General features: G+C 35.3%; 1 protein-coding gene across 1 annotated transcript in view; it reads left to right on the top strand.

Annotated features, from left to right (window-relative positions):
- Nucleotides 1-13,804: 13,804 nt before the first annotated feature.
- The window catches only part of LOC117988343 (neuropeptide Y receptor type 2-like), a 51,536-nt gene continuing 40,029 nt past the window's right edge, over nucleotides 13,805-25,311 (top strand). The window contains exon 1 of the mRNA XM_034975471.2: nucleotides 13,805-14,035. The gene's annotated coding sequence lies outside the window, so the exon portion shown is untranslated. The remainder of the gene's footprint in view (nucleotides 14,036-25,311) is intronic.

Raw genomic sequence — 25,311 nt, 5'->3', positions numbered from 1 at the left:
TGAGCTGAATAAATGGGTCAAAGTCAACCATTTGACATAAGCACCCGCGAATAAATAAAAACAGGTATGTAAGTAGTCGATTTTATTTATTTACACGACATCATAAGAACTGATGGAACTGATGATCGATAGACCAGGAGCCGATGCGCACTAAATCGATATAGTTTATTCAGTTATTGCTTACCTATGAATCGGACATCCATGCGAACACTTTCTGCCTTTGTCTACGACTTTATTCGCTGACAATGATAACTTATAATAAAACTGTAACTGGACGATTTCTGTATATTAAATATATTCCGAAAATTTTAACTGAAGGGACTTATTATCAATATAGACTCTAAAACATTTTTTGTCTGTCTGTCTGTCTGCCCGTCTGTCTTTCTGTCTGCCTGTCTGTCTGTCTGTGCACATTTCACGCTAGAACTATTGATTTAAATTTGGTATAATTATAGCTACTTCGACTTAATCTATTATAATAGGTTAACTGTAGATACCATACTTTTTATTCCAAAAAACATAATATTCGGGATACGGGCGGATTTATCAATTTTACTCTATAACTCAGTCAAAGAACCGATTTTTACAATTATAAAGTTTTATTGACCACTTTAAAATGTACTAGGTATGTTAGAGCTATTGCAAACCGTCATCACATCGGGATTTTTAAAAACCTAAATCCACTCGGATGAAATCGCACGCATAATTTAGTGAGGTATAAATTCGTATTCAATTCAATTTTATTTATTTGCTTATACAGATATATACACACAGGTGCTAATATAAATAATATCTGTACCGGCTGTACTCACGTGTCTAGTCGACGTTAGCCCGACTAGTTTCGAACCCATCTGGGGTCCTTTTTCAAGGGAGTCAGTTCGCACACGCGCCGCAGGTGTGACTGCGGGCCGCGAGTGCCGCCGCCCGTAGAGCTCGCTGCCTTTAGGTGTTAATATATAACAGTGCATTGGTCCAGCTGTACCACGCCAAGCTGGCATGCAAATATATTTGTCTTAAACTTAATAGTTAATACTAAATACAAAATTAAAAATAGATTTTGGGATAGTTGAAATAATATGAAGTTACCAAAGAGATTTACAATTTTGAATAGTCTTAAAAATATTACAAAGTAGGTACATAAAAAAGAAAAGAAAAATGTCATCTTACATACATATTAAAAAAATACGAGACATTTCACCGCGATAAATAGCCTCATCTGGTGACAGAAGGGCTGGCTAATTTTTTGCGCAGCGCGAAAATGCACCTAGTGTTCTTGGCACCATTCCACGCGGGTGCTAGATTAGCCTCAGTAAATATAGAGACAATAGAGTCAGGAATCACCTACTGAGAGCCTAAACCTTAGTTCGTTATCAAAAAGCTAGGGCGTGGTTGAAGGTAGAAAACAAAATAAAAGATTGTATAAGGAAATAAACTGTTTTATTCAGGGAAAAGTCCCTCCAAATCAAAGTTTATCTTTACCATTAATTATTGCTTTATCATTATATAATTTATTATTTCCTTTAAGAAAAATCTACCGCCAGTTCGAAAAAGCATATCTACCGAGAGAAAGAACTGGCAAGAAAAAACTCGGCGGTGTCTATTTACAATTATTGAAAAATAGATACAACTATGGTAGGTATTACCATAACATATCCAACCCACATAGGGTATAAGCATAAACTATTACAAAGGAATACCAGATGTATAACAAATTACACATTAACCAACACATAAAACAACATACATAGTATAACAATAGAAATATAAAATCAACAATATTCGTACCTGTAGGTATGTCACAGCTTCTTATTAAAAATAGGAAAATTAATGATGTCTACCGTCAAAGCAGAGCCATTTATAGCCCTTTGGCTACCCTTTCCATAAGTATAATGATACCATATAAAACTCAAATTCAATAGAGTCGACAATAGAGATTAAACTTTAGTTTTAAATTTATACACTTCAAAATTCCACATTATACTCTATTTAAATCTACAATTACTTTACTTCTAAAATATAATAAAATCAATTTCACCATGTAAGACCTTTGGATTAGCTGCTATATATTATCTGTTACGTCTGTAGTATTTTGTCTATCATTTTGACGTGCCTCTGTTTACAAATAAAATGTCAATGGTTTAGAATTAATTCTTAAGCAAAATCTAAAGAGTTTAGTAGCAATTTCAAGAAATAAATAGCAACTCTAACCATTTATCTTATACGGCCAAACTGACAATTGCTTCGTTCTCGAAGCAACAAAATAAAAACAAACAATTCGTAAAGTAAATTTTTAACAACATCAAAACATTTTTTTTTTTTTTTTTTTTTTTTAAAACAACATGTCTGTGGCTTCCAACAAAATTTAAAAAAACATTTTAAACATGTGTGTGACATACAAAATTACCACACAGTTTACTCTCAAAAATACAAGAAATATTTTTCTCGCCACAGCACATAAATGTTTCCAAACAAGATATCCTTTAACCCCATTGGTTTTAAACCAATATCAAAAAATATTTTCAACACCACTGGTATTAAAGCGATATTATAAAAATACTTTTCAACACCGTTGGTTCCAACGTTTTAAAGTATCATCTACAAAATATCCTTCAACACCATTGGTTTTAAGGCAACATCGTAAACCATCATAAAATTGTCCCTTAACACCATTGGTTTTGATCCATATATCACTATACAATTTTTCCATTGATCGAACATTTGGTCAAAGTTTTAAATAAATTCCAATAAAATATAGAGATGAATATTAAACAAAGAAAAATTGCAACTGAACAAATTGTAAATTATCAGAATTTAAAATAATATGTTTCATAAAAAAGAACCATCAAAATGAAAAAGTTACAAAAATATTAATATTTCAAAATAAGTTAAATCATAAGAACTTTTTTTCAATTTCAAGTTAATAATTTTGCAAAAAAAATAATAAAATACCATCGACTCTTACTCCTAAAGTACCAAAGTCAAAAACAAAGGGTAGGTATATAAAAAGTAATTATATGTAAGATATATCAAAACAAAACTAACTACTATGTTAGAAGAAGTAAAAATAATCAAAGAGTAAACTTATCTAATTATCGTTATTTACTTTCAAAAATATTTTCTATTCAATCTCTTTTTGTCTATCTGCAATCAGTCCTTGGACTATACAAAAACATTTGTTGCTTCCCACATCCAATGATGTGCCAACAACCTTCCTTTTTAAATAAATACCAAAACATTTTTCCACAATAAATATAAAAATCCAAAAAGATCGTAAATAAAAACATAAAGGTAGGTATCAAAAACTAAAATGTCAAAAAATACCACAAAAATAATTTACATTAAAAAGATCGTCAAAGAAGTAATCAATATCAAAAATAGTTAAACACTTCAAACATCAAAAACGTCAAAAAATCAAAAGTATTATTCAAACAAAACAACAAAATACGGCATTAAAAAATATTAAACACAAGTGGGTAGTCAATAATCTCTAAATTCCAATATTCTAAATTTAAGTTTCAGGTTTAACCATAGTCCACCACGCTGGCCAAGTGTGGATTGGCAGCTCCATTACATCACATTACATAACGGTGGGTATATATAAAAAAACAATGACATCAAACAATCAGTAGCTACTAGACTTAGCGGCATAGCAACAGGATAAGACATCAGCAGCCTAACCTATCCTTATATAAAAACTACAAAAATAAACTCCAACAAAATTTCTTAATTATTGTAGGTAGGTATCACAAATCTTTCATCTCTACGTTTCGCGAGTGAGAACTCCGATGCAAAGTCAATAGCAAATTTACAAAAATGGCCACGCTAATCGCGTTTCTGATCAATGAATCATCAATATTTAACGAATGATGCAATATGTATTTCTGTATTGTTCTTAATTTGAAACAAAATTACAACAAAAAAAAATTTTTTTTTTCTTTTTTTTTTTTTGGTTCTTTTTTTCCTTCTTTTCTCTGTCATTATGTAACACATAAATAAATTATATACATCTATTCGGCCAACCTGAAAAGTACTTCGTTCTCGAAGTACTTACATAGGAAATGCCTCAAGAACATAACTAAAAAAAAAAGTAAGATGACTCATCACTCGTAAAACAATATTCAATGATTCAATGTCAACATCACTATCATATAAATTACGAATATACGGCTAGACGTCAGACGTAAATTAAAATAGAACACAAATTAATCATCAGTAAATATTTACTGACAAACTTGCTTTAGTTTTTCACCGCTCGGTCAGTCTGACATTTAACCACATTTTATCGTATGATCATTTAATAAAAATTTCATACCAACTAACTACCTGCAAATTTTTAACATTAATTTACGTAATATCGATTTGTGTTACTAGCTGGGACATCATGCGATTAAACACCTTCAAACATTAATCTGAGTCATTGAAACAGAACATCTATACTGAACACAAAATTACCCGCAAAAATTTTATTTATTTAGTACCCACATCTTTATTTCTATAATACAATTAGTTTTAAAACAAATAAAATGACGACACGTACTATGAAACTGTGTTACTACATTACACAGAGTATTAATAGGTCCATGATTACGCAATAAAACTTTCTAAGGCCTACCTGCCTGAAAAATTGTCTTGCAAAAAAGTTTTAATTCACTTTCACTTTTTTTTTTCATACCATATTTTCATATTAAGATTTCCAGATTTAGGGTATCCAATGTCCATTGTGGTACCTCTCGTGGACGTCAGTCATCACAACGCCTGTTGGAACATCTTTGATGGCTTTTCACAAAGCCATCCGAATTCGCCGGTATTTCTGAAACTTGTACAAACTGCATTAGAAAAGGCACAATTCAGCCATATCGTATCCCACTTCTGATGCTAGATTAGCCTCAGTAAATATAGAGACAATAGAGTCAGGAATCACCTACTGAGAGCCTAAACCTTAGTTCGTTATCAAAAAGCTAGGGCGTGGTTGAAGGTAGAAAACAAAATAAAAGATTGTATAAGGAAATAAACTGTTTTATTCAGGGAAAAGTCCCTCCAAATCAAAGTTTATCTTTACCATTAATTATTGCTTTATCATTATATAATTTATTATTTCCTTTAAGAAAAATCTACCGCCAGTTCGAAAAAGCATATCTACCGAGAGAAAGAACTGGCAAGAAAAACTCGGCGGTGTCTATTTACAATTATTGAAAAATAGATACAACTATGGTAGGTATTACCATAACATATCCAACCCACATAGGGTATAAGCATAAACTATTACAAAGGAATACCAGATGTATAACAAATTACACATTAACCAACACATAAAACAACATACATAGTATAACAATAGAAATATAAAATCAACAATATTCGTACCTGTAGGTATGTCACAGCTTCTTATTAAAAATAGGAAAATTAATGATGTCTACCGTCAAAGCAGAGCCATTTATAGCCCTTTGGCTACCCTTTCCATAAGTATAATGATACCATATAAAACTCAAATTCAATAGAGTCGACAATAGAGATTAAACTTTAGTTTTAAATTTATACACTTCAAAATTCCACATTATACTCTATTTAAATCTACAATTACTTTACTTCTAAAATATAATAAAATCAATTTCACCATGTAAGACCTTTGGATTAGCTGCTATATATTATCTGTTACGTCTGTAGTATTTTGTCTATCATTTTGACGTGCCTCTGTTTACAAATAAAATGTCAATGGTTTAGAATTAATTCTTAAGCAAAATCTAAAGAGTTTAGTAGCAATTTCAAGAAATAAATAGCAACTCTAACCATTTATCTTATACGGGCATGATTTGTATAGTAATTAGATAAGGCTAGCTTTATAATATTTTCATTAAAAAAACTTAGATATTCGTCAACACTATAAATTCGCAATTCATGAGTTCACCGGCTCTTTGCCTATAAGCTTTCACGATGATGTACGATCGCACACACGATTTATTTACGTTGTCAGTTATCATCCCTGAAGCGAATCGAAAGAGTTTATGTTAACAGCGATTTCCAATGAATGTTTCCACTTTTCTCAAGGATACCCAAATATTCATCAAGATTGAAAAAAAACAGTGCCAAGTGAGCCAGAGTCGCACTCGCACACGAAGTATTGATCCATATAGGTATAAGTCCCGCAAATTGCTAATGCGCGTGGTCGCCATTTTAGTGACGTCAGCACTAGACTGAATTTCTGAAACAAAAAATTATTTTAATAGCAATTATAAGCAGCAGTAGAAGCAAACAATGTCAAATAAGTTCGGTGGCTATCATTCAGTGAATCACACTTTAACAATGCTTCTGGCAGGGGGTTGCCACGACGTGTCTGGCAATGCATAACGTGATTTCTAATACTATTCCGAAGAACATATAAAAAATTGACTTTATACTTTGACGTAAGAATTTTTTACACCTTTATTATCTGTTATCTCCCAAAGCCACCGGAATCCAAACTTCATAGTCGCTGATCGTTCCTCCCTGTGTTGGGGACAATAGAAAGAGAAACTTTCAGCTTTTACAAAGTAACGAAGGTCTGGCACGCGCTGGCTCTTTCCCTATAAGTTTTATTAGAACAATAAAAAGATTTAAAAAGAAAGAACTGAAAATTAAATTAGAATATACAAGAGAGCCTTAATTCCGCAGACGGGCCGGTCGTATCTTACACTCCGGCTTTACATAATTGTATCAAATAAAATGCCGACAATTAAACTTTTTTTTTGGAGAATCATCCTACTTAATTCAATTTAACTTGAAGTTATTTACTATACATTTATTGTACAACTAGCTGATGCTCGCGACTTCGTTCGGTTGGAATTAGGCTACTTTTTATCCCGGAAAATCAAAGAGTTCCCGCGAGATTTTTGAAAACATAAGTCCATGCGCGGAGAAAAGTGGCGGGCATCATCTAGTCAGAACCCTTATTATAAATGCGAAAGTGTGTTTGTTTGTTGGTTTGTCCTTCAATCACGTTGCAACGGTGCAACGGATCGGCGTGATATTTTGCATGGGTATGGATAATGAGAGTGGAGAGTGACATAGGCTACTTTTTATCCCGGAAAATCAAAGAGTTCCCACGGGATTTTTAAAAAATCTAATTCCACGCGGACGAAGTCGCGGGCATCAGCTAGTAAATAATATACGAGTAAATAAAACGGACGAAGTTATGGGCCAAATTACTGTACCTACAGTAGTTTTGCCCATAACTTATATTATAGCTTACTTACCTACTGTTCCTTCACAGTTTAACGAAATACTTCAAGGCTGTGGTTCCTTTTATAACATAAACTTCCGCAAAGTAACACCTGTTTCTATCTATCATTTTTATTATTCTACAAAGGTTTCATTTTATTTTCACACGAATGAAGTTGCGAGATTTTTTTGATTTACGTAGGAAATTACAATAAAACGGACGAAATTATTAAAACGTGATTACGCACTCCACTCGGCGTTTTATATCGCGGCGCTATTACACAGCAATTTGGAGTCAGCTAAATATGAAGCAGCATAAAATATAATTATTGTTAGCCCTCTAAAAGCGTGCTCAAAGTTAAAATTAAAAGCGTGACCAAAAAGAATATTATTATTGATCACAAAAATTGCTTACATAATATGACTTACATGAAATCGTGGCCCCTATATCTTAGGGGACTTAGAACTACTAATATATTTTTTAAATAGACATTCTCATAATTTCTAAAAGAATGTTTATCTCTTCATAGTATAAAATAAAGTCGCTTCCCGCTGTCTGTATGTATGAACGCGTAGATCTTTTAAACTACGCAACGAAGTTAAATGCGGTTTTCATCAATAGATAGAGTGATTCAAGAGGAAGGTTTATAGGTATAGTTTAATATTGGTTTGTGTAAATTTATTGAAATATGACGATATTTGAACAAAATGTCGGAAGAATCACTCCTCACTGACACCACATTAGTCTACATTGGACCCATGCGAAGCCGGAGCGGATCGCTAGTAATATATATATCGTCATTTTGGAGTCGTTTGCGTGCCTCCGACGTTGGCAGGGAATTTAAATTGTTCTATTTTCAAACACTGGCACTCAGTGCACCAGGATAGAAACAAAAAATAATAATATGTCCATAGTCTAAATAATATCTGTCCCGGCTGTACTCACGTGTTTAGTCGACGTTAGCCCGACTAGTTTCGAACCCATACGGGGTCCTTTTTCAAGACTCCCTTGAAAAAGGACCCCGTACGGGCAGCCGGGACAGATATTATTTAGAATGGAAATCACTCACGGTAGTTTAAACGCTAAAATGTCCATAGTCCTTAATCTAAGCCTAATACAATCATAATATTATACCTATGCGACGTACGGTACGTACCTATCTATCTGCCTACTTGTAACCGACATTCTCAAGTTTTTTAGGGTTCCGTAGTAAACAAGGAACCCTCATAGTTTCGCCATGTCCGTCCGTCCGTCCTCGGTTAATCTCAGAGACTATTAGTGCTAGAAATCTGTAATTTGGCATGGGTGTAAATAATAATCACGCCGACAAAGTGATGAAATAAAACTGTGATAAATATTTTTTTAGGGTAGCTCCCCTACATGTAAAGTGGTGATGAATTTTTTTTTTGTCTACCCCGTAGTGTGGTGTATCGTTGAATAGGTACTGTGTGGGAACAGCATTTTTCGAGTTTTAAAGTGTCAATTATTAATGTCTAATTTTTATTTTATTTTTTTGTCCGTCCGTCCCCCCTCTATCAGCCAAATGGTAGTATATAGGAACGTGAAAAAATTCACAACAGTAGTAGGTATATATAATCAATTTTAAAAGAAAACTATCATGGCTAAGTAGGGTTCACAGGTTATAGGTCAAGGAGTTATATCTGTTTTTCGAGGTTAATTATTGTACGTAGATATTATGAGTTGCATATTAATGTATATTATAGTTTTATTGTATCTATTGTATTTGTGATTGAATTGTGACTGCGGAACCCAATACTGCGCGTGTCCGGTTTTTATTCCAGTTCACAGTATAATGATTTTATGAATGATACTCAAATAATTTTGCGTAAATTATACGCGTTTTAGCTGTTACTGAAACAAATAAGTTGTCGAAATTAAAATCGAAGTATATTTTTTTATCAATTTTTATAGCCTTTTTATTTATCAAACGGTTTTAATTTTTTTTTAACTCATGATTTTTTTGTTCATGATAAAATATCAAAGATTTCTGATCGTTTGGTATACTTAACTCAATTTGATAGTGATTTGATACAATTTTGAGATACGTCACTATTCTCGCAAGCCAGCGACCTGTTCAAAACATTTGTTTAAATAAGGCCAACCCTGGTCCAATGCAATGATAATTGTATATGAACTCATTGATACACACACAGATGTACACAGTGATTGACACATAAACAGTATCTACATTACACTCGCGCTTCCCAAAACCACACTTGCATTTGTTTGGTCACAAACTTTACCCGTTTCACGCTCTACCAATTTGCTAAACATAATTACATCGAGTTTACAACGAGATAGTTGGTGCTAGACTAAACGCCCACCTTATTCCTAACTAGCTGATGCCCGCCACTTCGTCCGCGTGGAATTAGGTTTTTTAAAAATCCCGTGGGAACTCTTTGATTTTCCGGGATAAAAATAGCCTATGTCACTCTCCAGGTCTTTATCTATACCTATGCAAAAAATCACGTCAATCCGTTGCACTGCTGCGACGTGATTCAAGGACAAACCAACAAACCAACAAACAAACACACTTTCGCATTTAAATAAGGGTACGGATTGATGAAAAGAATTTCTTCTAAAAAATTTCGCGTGGATTTCATTTTTTTTTAATCCAGTAAGAAACTCTTTGATTTTACATCTCCCAAGATGTAAGCTCTATACCAAATTTCAACCTCCTCTTCGAGATATCCAGGGTCCGATCTCGGGCGTGAAGGAAAACATAGTGAGGAATACAATGCCTATGAGAAGATAAATGAAAATTTTTCCATGATATTTTTAAAGGTGTTTGAAGTTTGCCAATCCACAATTGGCCAGCGTGGTGGACTATGACCTTACACCACTGTCATTCTGTGAGGAAACCCAGCCGACGATAAATTGAGATCATATGAAGATGATGCTTCATAAAAGGGTTTTCCCACTTTGCAGCCAATGTTCTCAGAATACTGTTGGAGCTCCCGATTTATAACAATAGTTTCATCATAATATTTTTTTCGGTGTTCGTGTCACGCTGCAGCACCACTTACACCGATGGCTCTTAGTCTATACGGCCCGAAAGTCGGTCGCAGTTGCTAACAAAATTTGCGGTTGCAGTTGTTTATGCAAAGCTAAATGAATACCAGTATTGAATGTTAGCGTTTAATTAACTATCGATATTGAAGTTGGTCAGTAACTACGGACCTCTTACGAAAGAAAGCTCAGATTCATTCAACGGGCGATGAAGAGAGCTTATGTTTGAAGTTTATCTAGGTACGTGATCAAATAAAAAACCAGGTCATTCATAGAAGAACCAAGTGTCTGACTTGGCTTTAGCGAAGCTAAAGTGGCATAATGGCCCGTGTTCTGGTAGTAGAACGGTAATGGAGGAACAAGATTGAGAACTCCCTAAGCACACTCTCCAAAGTGTTTCCAATATAAGACCAATAGGCAGACGACAAAAAAAAGCTGTGATAGCATAGTGGTTAAGACGTTCGATTCGGAGGTCGGGAGTTCGATCCCGGGCATGCAGTTCGGAGTTAGATGTGCGTTTTAAGTAATTAAATATCACTTGCTTTAACGCTGAAGGAAAACGTCGTGAGGAAACCTGCATACCTGAGAGTTCTTCATAATCTTCTCAAAGGTGTGTGAAGTCTGCCAATCCGCACTTGGCCAGCGTGATAGACTATGGCCAATGCCCTTCTCAATCTGAGAGGAGACTCTGTAGTGAGCCGGCGCTGGGTTGATCATGATGATGATGTTTTTTTCAGACTCGGCGATCTGTCGGTCTAATGCATCGAGTTGGTACTTGACCAGTGGCGTGCACAGTGTTCGAAGCCAGGGTAGGCATTAGTAAGGTAGGCTGTTTACATGCAGGTCACAATGAAAAATATGCATTGAGCTATTACAACTGGGGTAAGCAGTGCATTTATGCCTTTATGACCTGCATGCCACTGTACTTGACAGATTCATCCTAGAGGTGGCAACAGTAGGTACTTCATGCCAGAGGGAACCTGAGCTTGTTAAAATGTGAAGCGATCACTTTCAATTTTGTTAATCAAAGAAAATATTATAATTTAAGAATATTCGGTCTGGAAAATCTCTATCATGATCCTAAATGAAGTTCTGAAAATCATTTTATCGCCTGAAATTAAGTAGCCCTTTTTAATTAACGGGCTAAAAAGCTTTTGAGGGCCTTTTTAGTTCAGTCAATTATTAATCATTACTTATTAAAGACGTCAGGTCCCAAGTTGCTGGAATGGCGACCTCGCACCGGAAGAAAGGAGCGTTGGAAGACCCCCACTAGGTGGACGGATGACATCAGACGAGTCGCAGGGAGCCGCTGGATTCAGGCGGCGCAAGACCGTGGCGTGTGGAAGTCCCTACAAGAGACCTACGTCCAGCAGTGGACGTCATCGGTTGATGATGATGATGATGAAGTACCTACTCACACCAACGTACTAATGTAATGGTTAGGTATAGCATACAAAGAAAACCTTGTGTAAAGCATCCCAGCCAATAGCCAGACGCGATAAATATAAATATCACAGAAAAAAATCGGCCAAGTGCGGGTCAGGCTAGCGCACTGAGGGTTCCGTACTACAGTCGTAATTTTTCGACATTTTGTATGATAAATTAAAAACTATGATACTTACATAAAAATCTGTTTTAGAATTGCCAGGTGATGCCCTTTCATATGATACCCCATTTGATATAGTTATCTTATTTTGAAAATTGAAAATACCAATTATTAGTTCAAGACCACATTTTCTTTTTGTGTGATGATGTAACCACAAACTCATGGTTTTCAGATTTTTCCCCTTATGTCTGCTATAAGACCTACCTACCTGCCAACTTTCATGATTCTGTGTCAACGGGAAGTGCCGTCTAGGTTTCCTGACAGACAGATAGACAGACAACGGAGTGATCCTATAAGGGTTCCGTTCCTTTTGTGGTACAGAACCCTAAAAAGTGTTTATTTTTTCTTTCCGATCAAATTGCTACCATCTATCTGAATTTGTTTTTCATTGAGAGAAAGTTTTATTGCTGTTTAAGTAACTGTAAATTATAAAGTTTATTATTATTAGACACGTAGTAATTTATTTAAATAACGGTCAAATCCACCATTTTTATTTTAATGATGTTTTTACAAATAGATTTTTGAAAGATCTTTATTATTTCACGAACAAAGCGTCCATACTACCGCTAGAGATTATTTTAGACTAGAGTTTACAGTTTTGTAACCTTAATTTTGCAATGAGGAATACGAAGCAGAGAGAGAACGCGATACTTAATAAATTCCCCACTCGCTGCGCTCGCAATCCTGATTTCAATCAAAAGGTTTACAATTAATAGCAACCCCATCGAGTCGAGACAATCAACAAGTTTCGAGGGTTCAATCTGTGGTTCAATTATTTTGGCCCTCATATTAAATCTGTAGTAGGCGACAGGTCGAGATGGCAATCGGGGTGGGGACAGCCTGCATATCTGCACAGCCCCCGCACCTGATGCGAGCATGGAGGTCCCCCCGCCTCATATCCCGATTGCCATCTCGACCTGTCGCGCACCATATATTTAAAATTTCAAGTCTTTAGCTCATCGGAAAATTTAAAATCGATTGCACCTAATTTTTTTTCTTACTAAAATACGTCTCAGGTTTCAGTAATCTACCGTAAAAAGATACCAAAATATCAATGGTTTTAAAATTAATTCAGCATAGACAAAGAAGCGGCAGTATATAATGTACATCGACCTTTAGAAAGAGATAGTGATTTTGTAGAGAATCACACTCTCACCAATGTCGTCACATTGGTATGAGTGACAGAGTCAACGCTCTGCAAAGCCGAAATCTCTTTTTAAAGGTCGATGTACATTATTTAAAAAAAACTTTAAAAAATTACCAATAACTGGCCTGTCTGGTCATTTAAAACTAGTATTCAGTTCTGTTACTTGCCTACCAATATTTTGATAAGCAATGCACTTGAGATAAATATTGAAGATACTTCCTTATCATAAGATTTGCAGCATAATATGAAGTGAGTATGTAAAATTGGTGAAGAAAAAAATATTCATATTGAAAACATTGTTACATAAAAGTCCATACACGCTGGCCAAGTGCGGATTTGCAGACTTTTCGGGAACATTATGGAGAACTCTCAGGTATGCAGGTTTCCTTACGATGTTTTCCTTCTTCGTTAAAGATAGAAATATTTAATTGTTAAAAGTATAACTCACATTTCGAGGTGCGTGCGTACCCGGGATCGAACCGCACGGGCACGGGTCTCTCGAATAGGAGGCCCAAGTCTTATCTCTCTTATACTGCCACACGAGTAGATATATACTGCTCTATATAATATTATAAGTACTTAAATAAAAGCATCATAATAATTCTTGTATATTATTTAGCAAAGTTGTGATTTTTCAAAGTTAACGCAAACAATTTTCTTTCCGTTTAAATTCTACGTCGACATTGTTTAGATAAAAATGTAAATTGCGCTATAAAATTCAATTTTATGACATGCTACTATTATTAAAAAATATTTATGTATTAAATTAATCCATGGTATCAGTATGGACGGCACGCGGCACGTCACGCCAGTCTATTTCAATCCATCGCTGCAGACGCACGGTACACTTTGGTCTTTGCCTCTACGCGCGAAAATTTAAGAAAAAAGTTGACGTTACGAAAGTTTTGAAAAACGAACACTATCAAGTTTCTGTGCATATTATGACTATTTCAAATTAATTTAAGTTTCGAACTCACATTTTGGACTGAAAGTAAAAGTTTTGTGTTTTGTTTTGTAGGAAAACCAAAAGTTTTAATCGCTGAATTGAGAACATTTGGTAAGTTTATTTCTTTCTGTAATTTTATGACTACGAAAATACTTAATATTTAAAGTTATTCTTATGGAAATGTTATCATCAAATTTTTAAAGAAATCCTCATAGTTAATTGGCGTTCCATAAATGATATAAAAGAAAGATAAGGATTTCCGTGAAAGCGCAAGATGAAGTTTTACGTGGCTAAAGTGTTTGCAATCAAATTTTCGTAAACGAAAATAATTTTTAAGTTATAAGTACTTAAAAAAAATAGTAAAGAAATTCTCAGTTAATTGGTGTTTCGGATTTCCGAAAAAAAGAGATAAAAATAAGAAAGAGTAGAGTTAAAAGGACTTTCCTGAAAAGCTCAAGACAGAAGTTTACAAAGTTATTGACAATCGTAGCTCATTGGTGCCGGTCCGTTATAGCTAGAGCGATGGCTTGGCAAATTTCTACTTTATCACCATCGTGATCAACGCATTGCCGGCACACACAGTTTTAAATTAATAATTTCATGGATTTTCAATAATGTTAGATATTAGTTACATTTTAATATATTTTATAAAGGATTCTCTCGCGATAGTTTAAACGCTAAAATAGATATCAATTGTTTAAAATCCACTGTATTATACCTACTTGTCAGTGGCGTGCAGCTCATAGAGGCATAAACGCACTGCTTACCCTCATTGTAATAAGTCAATGCTTATTTTTCATTTTAACCTGCCGTAAAATAAGTTCATACCTAAATGCATACCCTGGCTTGAACTCCTGTGCACGCCACTGCTACTTGTGTATTATCACTTATCACCTTTGAAACATGCGGCCAGAGATTACAGTGAGATTGGGTTCTCTAAGTTTATCTATACCTATGTTTGATCGATACAAAATTCGGAGATAAATGCAAGCCTTATTGCCGCTGAAATGAATTTTCATAATCATCATATTTGTGACAAGGTTTGCACGCGGTTAGTTCCCAGCAGAGAGGTATATTGTTCTACAAGAGTATGCAATGTCCCGACAAAACTGCCTCTTTCTGTTTTCGAACCGGTCCATGGTCTTGACGTAATATCATAAGTGGCACAGAATGTCCTACATGGACTAAATTTTTTTTCATTTCAAACTGTAGGGCGATTGTCTAAAACCAGCATCAATCATTATTACAATCTCAATTGTTCTGATTGGCTGAATTTGTGCGATTCTTGTTGCAACAATGCATTGTGGCCAATAGTGAGCGAGCATTAACCAATCAGAGATGATTGCGATCGTGACATTGTAGCTGTCAAACAACCGCGGTAGGGCCACTGGTTCGGGTGGAACTTAAACTTTTGTTGTTGAGTAAATTGACAATAAACCGCTCTAGTACCGCTTGGGATAGCAGAATCTGCTGAAAATCGGCAAGTAACTTTATCTGTCAGTCATTAATCGCTATCTTTGTGATGCGTCTTTTACGGTAGTACTTATCAAGAGTAAAAGAGCTTTATTTTGTTATTTAAAAAAATATATTGTTCGCTTTAAAGTCACGCAAAAAATCTTTGTGTGAATGCCTTGAACTAATCGTAAACGGCGGGAAACACCCAATCACACTGTTGTTCGAGCCATTCACGGGTTTTTATGCACTGCAATTTACACGTGTTAAGAGCCAGAGCGGGAGTATTCGTTCCAAGCTTACGCTTTTGTAATGCTAATGATGGCTAACGCTTCGTGTATGAGGTCTGTTGCTCCATACATTTTATCTCAATGGTTCCCACTAACTTTATGAACTATGATAACCAGTGTAACTTGAACTGTATGCAATATTATATAAGTTGATTGCATGGTAATTGTATTCATTTCCGTCACAGAGTAATAACGCATCGTCACTAATAAATTATATCGAGTAATTAATAGGTTGTTCATTACTGATTAATAATTAATACTCACTAAACATATTATGCAAACACGATGCCATATCAATTAATTAGATGTTATGTATCATGTTTCTCTGGACCTATGCCCTATCCGCGGAAAGAAGTTAGTATAGCACTTTCTCTGTTACGTAATCCCATACAAATGATAGAGGCAAAAGTCTCATTGGGCGCTTACCATTTTGAGTCACCAACCAATCACACACGAAACCATGTATTCGAATTGAATTTCGATTATTTAAAAAAACATGTTTGTGATTGGTTGGTACCTCAAAGTGGTTACCGCCCATCGAGATTTTTGTCTCTATTATTGGATTATGTTTCAGAGAGAGCGCTTAACTTCTTTCTGCGGATATGGAATAGTATTAGCTTCAGTGCCTAGTGCGTACCTACGTACATACCGCCTTTGTAAAGGTAGAATATCTGTAATAAATTATTTAATTATTATGACAAAAAAACGAAGCAGCCAATTTATTAGCCAAAAAGCATTTTCTGTATAACTAGCTTATGCTCGCGACTTCGTCCGCGTGGACTACAAAATTTCAAAACCCTATTTCACCCCCTTAGGAGTTGAATTTTCAAAAATCCTTTCTTAGCGGATGCCTACGTCATAATAGCTATCTGCATGCCAAATTTCAGCCCGATCCGTCCAGTAGTTTGAGCTGTGCGTTGATAGATCAGTCAGTCAGTCAGTCAGTCATTCAGTCAGTCAGTCAGTCAGTCAGTCACCTTTTTCTTTTATATATATAGAAGATTTAAATTTCTGTCATTATTATTAGGTATTTATTAATATTAATTTTGTGTTTTAGATATCTTCAACTAGGCATATTAATTACCTTATCATCTGTCGTATATGTCCCTTTGATCTCTTAGGTATATAAATATGTAATATATTTTATATATACTATATTTTTTATGTATTATCAGGGGGCACGGGGGTGCCCCCGCCAAGACGAGTCAAACTAAAGGACTACGTACCTTTTCTCGATTTTATTTTCTTCTATGTACCCATTATTATAATATAATATTATGATCATTGTATGTATACGATAAGTTAGTAATGTTACTTATGATTGTTACTTTTGCTTTTATTTTATACAGACAAAATGGTACAATAGGTACAAATAAATATATTAAAAAATAAATTAAGGAAGGACACTGACTTTACTCAAGCAAACAGTCAGTCGCAAATTATAAACTTTCTGAAACCACACCCTAGTGTGAGAGTGTTTCAAACCTAACATGCTCGTGGTTTGAGCAGTTGATTCAGTTGTAAATTTTCGTATTCGTTCAGTGAATTCGTCGTCTGCCTTTGTCATAAAGTACCTGTAGTATATGGGGTATAAGGTGAGCTGACGCCCCGCACAACCGCACGTCACCCACACTATAACCATAGGCTGTTAGTCTGTGACTATTCATAGCTGGTTCTGAAATGAAATGAAATATGAAATGAAATAATTTATTTGTGTGAATATGGGAAGACAAGGTGTTTACAATAGAGAGTTGCCAACATATCCAGTCAGGAAACCCTGACGTACAAATGTTTTGACAAAGTACTTAAGTAGTTTTTGTTCTTACTTATTGCTATTATTTTTCTTGATTTTTATAACAGTAATTTAAGTGATAAATGGCCATTGTTACTCAAGCGATTGCTTACTGACCTCCAGGTATTAGAGGGCGATTCACTAAGCACATAAAATTAGATTGATTACCTGTCAAACTGGCAATTAATTAATGTTTGTATTGAAATTCCAGGCTAACTTAATCAGCCTTTGCAAACAAACTTGGCTTCGTATCACATTGCGCTGGGTGTATTTAGTCAATTGTGTCGGTCTTCTACCGGATATACTTTGGAGTGTGCTCATCAACTTCACAATCTACCACCACTCTACCACAGAATTGTCAACATCCAATAGCGAGTAGACTCGCTTGTTCAACGCTTCTGATTTGAACTAAAGAAAGAAAGAAAGAAAGAAAGAAAACTTTTGACAGTTTGGAACGCCTTACCAGCTCCGTGTTTCCTCTGTCACGTATAACTTAAGTAGGTGTTTTCAAGGAAAAAGTGAATAAGCATATTCTAGACAAGCGCGCTACAATCTTAGACCTCATGCTTTTCATGAGGCAAGATTATCGACAAGTGCAGGCCTATCTTGTAGTAAAAAATATAAATAACTGCTAAACATCTTCATCATCATCAAATTCTATGTAGGTTATGGGCAAATGTAGCAAATCCGATGCGCGAAATTCCGCAAGCGTGATAAACCATAACGCAAATTCCGTAATGTTGGTACAGAAGTGACAGTTTCTGTGCATTGCGTTTGTAAATACCTACTAACTGTGTTTATTACCTATGTTTCAAACTTTTGGTCTAAAAGCAATTCTACGGTAAAATCATGTGGTAAAGCAAGTATCATATTGAGATAAGATTCGAAACTTCGATCGTAATGGAACGAAAAATTTGTTATTTGCCCAGTCAGAACATATAACCAACTTTGGGATTCCGTGTCTAATGTAGTTGAATATAATATTAAATTCGAACAGTGACGTACCTATCTTATCTTCATACCTTTCCAATTTCTCGCTTCAGCTATAATATAGCAAGTTGTTCAGAAGTTGGTACACGTTGTTATAGTAAAAAACTGGCCAATTGCAAGTCGAACTCGCACACGAAGGGTTCCGTACTGCGTATTTTTTCGACATTGTGCACGATAAATCAAAAACTATTAAGCATAAAAATAAAAATAAAACTGTTTTAGAATTTATAGGTAAACCCTTTTCATATGATACCCCACTTGGTATACCTATTATCTTACTTTGAAATTTTTTTACAGTACAAAAAAAATTTAACAGTACACACATTTAAATTTTTTTTTGTAATGTAACCACAAATTCACGGTTTTCAGATTTTTCCCCTTAAGTGTGCTATAAGACCTAGCTACCTGCCAAATTTCATGATTCTAGGTCAACAGGAAGTACCCTGTAGGCTTCTTGACAGACATGACAGACAGACAACGAAGTGATCCTATAATGGTTCTATTTTTTCTTTTGAGGTACGGAACCCTAAAAAATTGGTCAAGGGCAAGTCAGACTCGCACACGACGGGCCCCGTACCATTGTACAAGATATAACACCATGTACTTTTAATTTTTTTTGATTATGCCTAAACAACTCTCTACCTATTACGGTTCATGAGTTACAGCCCACTGACACAGACAAACGGACGGACAGCAGAGGCTTAGTAAGAGGGGTGAAAATCCAACTTTTATCTTTTGAATGAATTTTTTACTACAAAATTAAGTTATTCTTAGACAATTTAATTGTATCTTAAGAATCTGAAAATTAATCTCTTCAAGCCCGACGAGTTTCGAATAAACCGGTGTGGTTGGTATTAACAATGTTACACTTAGTTAAGACGGTATATTAAGTTATCCACATTCTCTTATCTGAACTCTGCTGAAGTGAAACTCACACACAGTTAAAGTACATTATCTATTTAAGTTAAAACTTGCTCTTCGATTACGGTAAAGAAATTTATTTGTACTGAAAAACGAACTATGTACATAATTGTTACTTAAGTATGTATTAATTTTAACTGATATCCTATATTTTAAAAAATGTATCTGGTAAGCGGCGGAAGTATGCCTTATCCATCGAGAGTGACTATAGAGTGCAGTACGCGGCAGAAAGCGATGTACATCGGCCTTTAGAATGACATATTTTGACTTTGTAGAGCGTTATCTCTGTCACTCATACCTGTATGACGTTTTATCGGTCTTAACGACAGAGACAACACTCTACAAATCTGCTATCTCCTTCTAAAGGTCGATGTACATTACTTTCTGCCGCGTACTGTAACATAATTGTGTTTCGTTTGCCGTGAAGAGCCTAGAACCTAGAATAGTTTTGACGACCTCCCTGGCGCAGTGGTGAGCGCTGTGGTCTTAATAGTGGGAGGTCCCGGGTTCGATTCCTGGCAGGGGTTTGGAATTTAATAATTTCTAAATTTCTGGTCTGGTCTGGTGGGAGGCTTCGGCCGTGGCTAGTTACCACCCTACCGGCAAAGCCGTGCCGCCAAGCGATTTAGCGTTCCGGTACGATGCCGTGTAGAAACCAAAGGGGTATGGGTTTAATAAAAACTGCCATACCCCTTCCAGGTTAGCCCGCTATCATCTTAGACTGCATCATCACTTACCACCAGGTGAGATTGCAGTCAAGGGCTAACTTGTATCTGAATAAAAAAATAAAATAAAAAAAAAACCTGGAGTTAGTCCTGCGGCCCAGGTGGTAGCGGGTGCGTCCTGAGGGGCGGCCAGCGTGTAGAACAAACTCTTAATAATATTTACAAGAAATTGGAAGGCAGACGCGCGGACTAATCGAGAGCGCGTGCCGAGCGGGCGTGGAGAGTGCCGCTGCCGCTGGGCCGCGGACTTAGTGCTAAAAGATTTTTTTTGATTTGACTGAGGTTAGTAGTAACTGAAGGAAGGATTTTTTTTATTTATTTGACTAACCAACAACATATACACATACACAAGATTGTCGACAGGAGGGCTGGCTTACACAAAAAATCAGCCTAGCAGCATAGAAATTCAGCCTGCAGTATCGTGTATGTCCACGTGGGCATTGTACAGGAATTATATTAGGTTAGCTATTTTCTATTGTAATATTAAAAAAATTGAAATATTTGATACACCGTAATTGCTGTTTTAATTACAATGCAAATTACTTTGAAACTACAGTATACCATAGCTGCAGCTAAAACTTCAGGATAGAGTTTCAGTATAAAAATGACACTTCATCGCAAAAGCTCGATACAAGGTATTTAAAAGTTTATAGAATTTCTCACTCCGCAAACAATTAGAACTTGAGACAGCGTCGCGACAGACTATGGCAAAGTTTGATCAGCCTCGTGTTGCATCCAACATGAAAAATCTTTCAAGGCAAAGAGATCAGGTTATTTGCAGGAACTTTGAATCGATCTGTGAATAATTGAGTATTCATTCCTAGGGGATAAATTTAGCGAAAAGTTTTTTTATTCCATTACTAGCTGATGGCCGCGACTTCGTTCGCGTGGATTTAGGGTTTATGAAAAAACTGTGGGAACTCTTTGATTTTCCGAAGTAAAAAGTAGCCTATGTCGCTCTCTAGGTCTCTCTCAACTATAACCTATGCAAAAATCACGTCAATCCGTTGATCCGCTGCGACGTAATTGAAGGACAAACCAACAAACAAACACACTTTCGCATTAATAATATAGGTAGTGATAGGCCTGGTGGTTAAAATGTCGGCCCATTTTCGGAAGGGTAGGTGGTTTAACTTTTATGAGCTAAGCAATTAAATAGGAGTTTAACGGTGAAGGAAACCTGCCTGAGAGTTCTCCATAACGTTCTCAAAGGTGTGTGAAGTCTGCCGATCAGCAATTGTCCAGCGTGGTAGACTATGGCCAAACATTTTTTTATTCTGAGAGGATACCCGTGCTCAGTAGTTAACTGGCGATGGGTTGATAATGATGATGATACGATCTAAATATATAAAAGGAAAAGTTGACTGACTGACTGACTGATCTATCAACGCATAGCTCAAACGACTGGACGGATCGGGCTATAATTTGGCATGCCGATAGCTCTTATGACGTGGGCATCCGGTAAGAAAGGATTTTTGAAAATTCAACCCCTAAGGGGGTGATATAAGGGTTTGAAATTTGTGTAGTCCACACGGACGAAGTCGCGAGCATAAGCTAGTAAGCTAATAAAATTTAAAGTAAATAATTAATTTTAAGTAATCTCTTTTGGCCTTCTGTTATACCTAGATTTAAATTTAAATAATAATTATGTATTTACGCTGTTGATTACTTTCAAATAAACAAAATAAAAAAATAAATAAAAAAATAAAAGCTTTTGAAATTCAAAGCCTTCATTATTAGAATCTGGATAGACCGTGGAAGAGTGATCAAAGTACGAGTACCTACTGTTACATAGAAGTCTTTGATATTCTGATTTGTCGGCCAAGGTTGCTAACGCTTTGATCACTTAGATACCTCTACATAATATGAACGGAAATTCTAATCTACTCTCTCACCACTTTTGTAGTATTTCTCTATAGGTATGATACCTATAATGATCTCTCACATTTAATACCTCCAAACAAGGGTATAACCAGAACGCTATCAAAAAAAAACCGGCCAAGTGCGAGTCAGGCTCGCGCAACGAGGGTCCCGTACTCCAGTCGTATTTTTCGACATTTTGCAGTATAACTCAAAAACTATGATGCATAAAAATAAATAAAAATCTGTTTTAGAATGCACAAGTGAAGCCCTTTCATATGATACCCCACTTGATAACTATAGTTATCTTACTTCGAAAATTGAAAATACTAATTATTAGTTTATGACCACAATTTAATTTTTTTTGTGTGATGTAACCACAAATTCACGGTTTTCAGATTTTTCCCCTAATACCAGCTATAAGAGCCACCTACCGGCCAAATTTCATGATTCTAGGTCAACGGGAAGTATCCTCTAGGTTTCTTGACAGACAGACAGACAGACAACAAAGTGATCCTATAAAGATTCCGTTTTTCCTTTTGAGGTACGGAACCCTAAAAACTTAGCGTTATTGTTGTACTATCTAAACACAATCAATAACCATTTGTCTCATTTTGTAGTTTTACTGATTTAGTATTTTTCAAACCCGTAAAGTACATAAATAGCGAGCAAAACTCAGATCAATGCCCTACCTACGACGCAGCATTGACTCCGAGTGGCCAACTTCTGCAACGTACGTTGTCCTCTAGCGTCAGTCAGATGTTTTATTTGCGATATATCGTGAACTTTTACAAAATATAGGATATTTTTAAATTATTTTTCGCGTTTTTTATGGTATCATATATCAGTAATCATCAGTACTATCACCTGTCTTCGTTTTTGCTAGCGTTCTTGTTACACCCTGTATAAATGGAGAATCTGACTGACTCAATCAACGTACCTACAGCTCTAAGATTGAAATAAAGGATATTGAAAAAAGAAATAAAGTAATTTGAATTTGAAATTTGAAACCGCTGGATTTAGATTTTTATTTAACTTATGTGGTTTTTGCACCTGTGGGTGGGTCTCATGGTAAAGGAATCGAAGTGAAACTATTATTGTTTCTCAATAGCCCCCATTTTAATACCAGCACACTTTTGACACAGTTCAATTAATATCTTTATTATTTTATAAAAATACCTATGCAGAATATTTCAATTCTTCGTCGCTTGAAAGCTGTGCGAGTGAGCTATTATTTTTAACCGACTTCAAAAAAAGGAGGAGGTTCTCAATTCGTCGGAATCTTTTTTTTTTTTTATGTATGTTCCTCGATTACTCAAAGACGCCTAGACCGATTTTGAAAATTCTTTTTTTGTTTGAAAGGGTATACTTCAAAGTTGGTCCCATTTAAATTTGGTGAAGATCTGATGAACATCTTCGAAGATAGATACTGGAACTCCTCAACGGATAAGAGTAAATTGCTCGCGATCAGTGTAATAGCTTAGTAAACAGTAGATTTTTAACCAGTCATAGCATAATTCCATGGGGCCACTAAAAATTGTGAAATAAAATATTTTTACAAAAAAATAAAAACCGACTTTGATACACAAACACTAAAAATTAAAAAATAATTTAATTTATTACCGAATATATTATGTATACAAGAGTTAATATAGTTCCATAATAATATTTTTTGGGGTCGGTGCCAATGAGGTGCCATTGTGGAGTCTCATAAAAATATGAAGTCTAGACGATTCGCGCAGCTAAAGCTAATTGGCACCGGCACCAAAAAGTATTATTATGGAACTATATTAACTCTTGTATACATAATATATTCGGTAATAAATTAAATTATTTTTTAATTTTTAGTGTTTGTGTATCGAAGTCGGTTTTTATTTTTTTTGTAATTAATTGATAATTATGTTAAACAAAGATATAATTTTATTAGGATTTCATTATTGTCAAGCATTCAGTTCATTATATTATTTTTAATAAGAACATACCTATAATAATATAATAAACAAAAAGATTCATTAGACGAAATCCGAGATTACATTATAAAATAAATTAGAAAAAGTAACGAATTTTTCAACTTATTTTTACATCCGTTTGAAGGTAGGCACTACGGAATACATAAATATAAAATAACAACTCTGTTTTGAAAAGAAATAAGCATGAAAAAGTTACTGTTATGATTAATTTTCTTCTGGTTTATTCAAAAGGTCGGCACGGTGGAATATTAATTAATATCATTTTTAACAGACTTACAAAAAGAAAGAAATTCTCAATTTAATGAGTCCTTTTAACCAACTGCACCAGAAGGGGAAAAATGTTTTTTTAAACATTTTAATGAAAATATTACAATAAAACTTAAAGCTAGCCTTATCTAATTACTATACAAATCATGCCCGCGTGGTTGCATTTCCGCGCTGGACAGCCAGGCTGATCCGTTACGATCAAATGTGTTTAATGAAAGTCTATTCGTAAACTAATTTCTCCGAGAGTTCTCGTCCAATCTAAAATCGTCAAAATATGTAACCAATTCTCCAAGCAGGGGCTCGATTGCGGTAGAAAAACAGGTACAATGTCGCGATCGCAATCATCACCTCTGATTGGTTGATTGACGCTCGCTCACTATTGGCTACAATGCATGTTGCAACAAGAATGGCATAAAATCAGCCAATTATAACGTTTGCCATACAAATAATGATTGATGCAGGTTTTCCGGAATTGAACGACATAATCACGGGTTGATTGCCGTTTGACGTGGCTATAATATTGTGACGATTGAAATCAAATCTGATTGGCTGATACTCCCACCTACGATAATCCATCAATCATCATCATGATCAACCCATTGCCGGCTCAATACAGAGCACGGGTCTCCTCTCAGAATGAGAAGGTTTTTGGCCATAGTCTACCACGCTGACCATGTGCGGATTGGTAGACTTCACACATCTTTAAGAAACTTATGGAGAACTCTCAGGCATGTAGTTTTCCTCACGATGTTTTCCTTCACCGTTAAAGCAAGTGATATTTAATTACTTAAAACGCACATAACTTCGAAAAGTTAGAAGTGCGTGCCTGGGATCGAAACCCCGACCTCCGATTAGAAGGCAGACGTCCTAACCACTAAGCTATCACAGCTTTTTTATCCATCAATCATAACAATAATAATTGTAGCAATGGGATTTATAACAACTTTCACAATTGACCTGCGGTCTTTTATAGGTCCCGTTTTATAGAACGAACGATCGCGTTCATCTATGCGATTAACGGCAAAACCATCCATTTCAATGATTGCGAAATTTGCAATTGGGTACAACCGTATACAATCACATATGTTGCGTAATACAAGGGATGATGTGTTTAATATTG

Source organism: Maniola hyperantus, chromosome 14 (genome assembly GCF_902806685.2).
Source record: "Maniola hyperantus chromosome 14, iAphHyp1.2, whole genome shotgun sequence".
Taxonomy (NCBI): Eukaryota; Metazoa; Arthropoda; class Insecta; order Lepidoptera; family Nymphalidae; genus Maniola; species Maniola hyperantus.
This window is presented reverse-complemented; position numbering and strand designations above follow the sequence as displayed.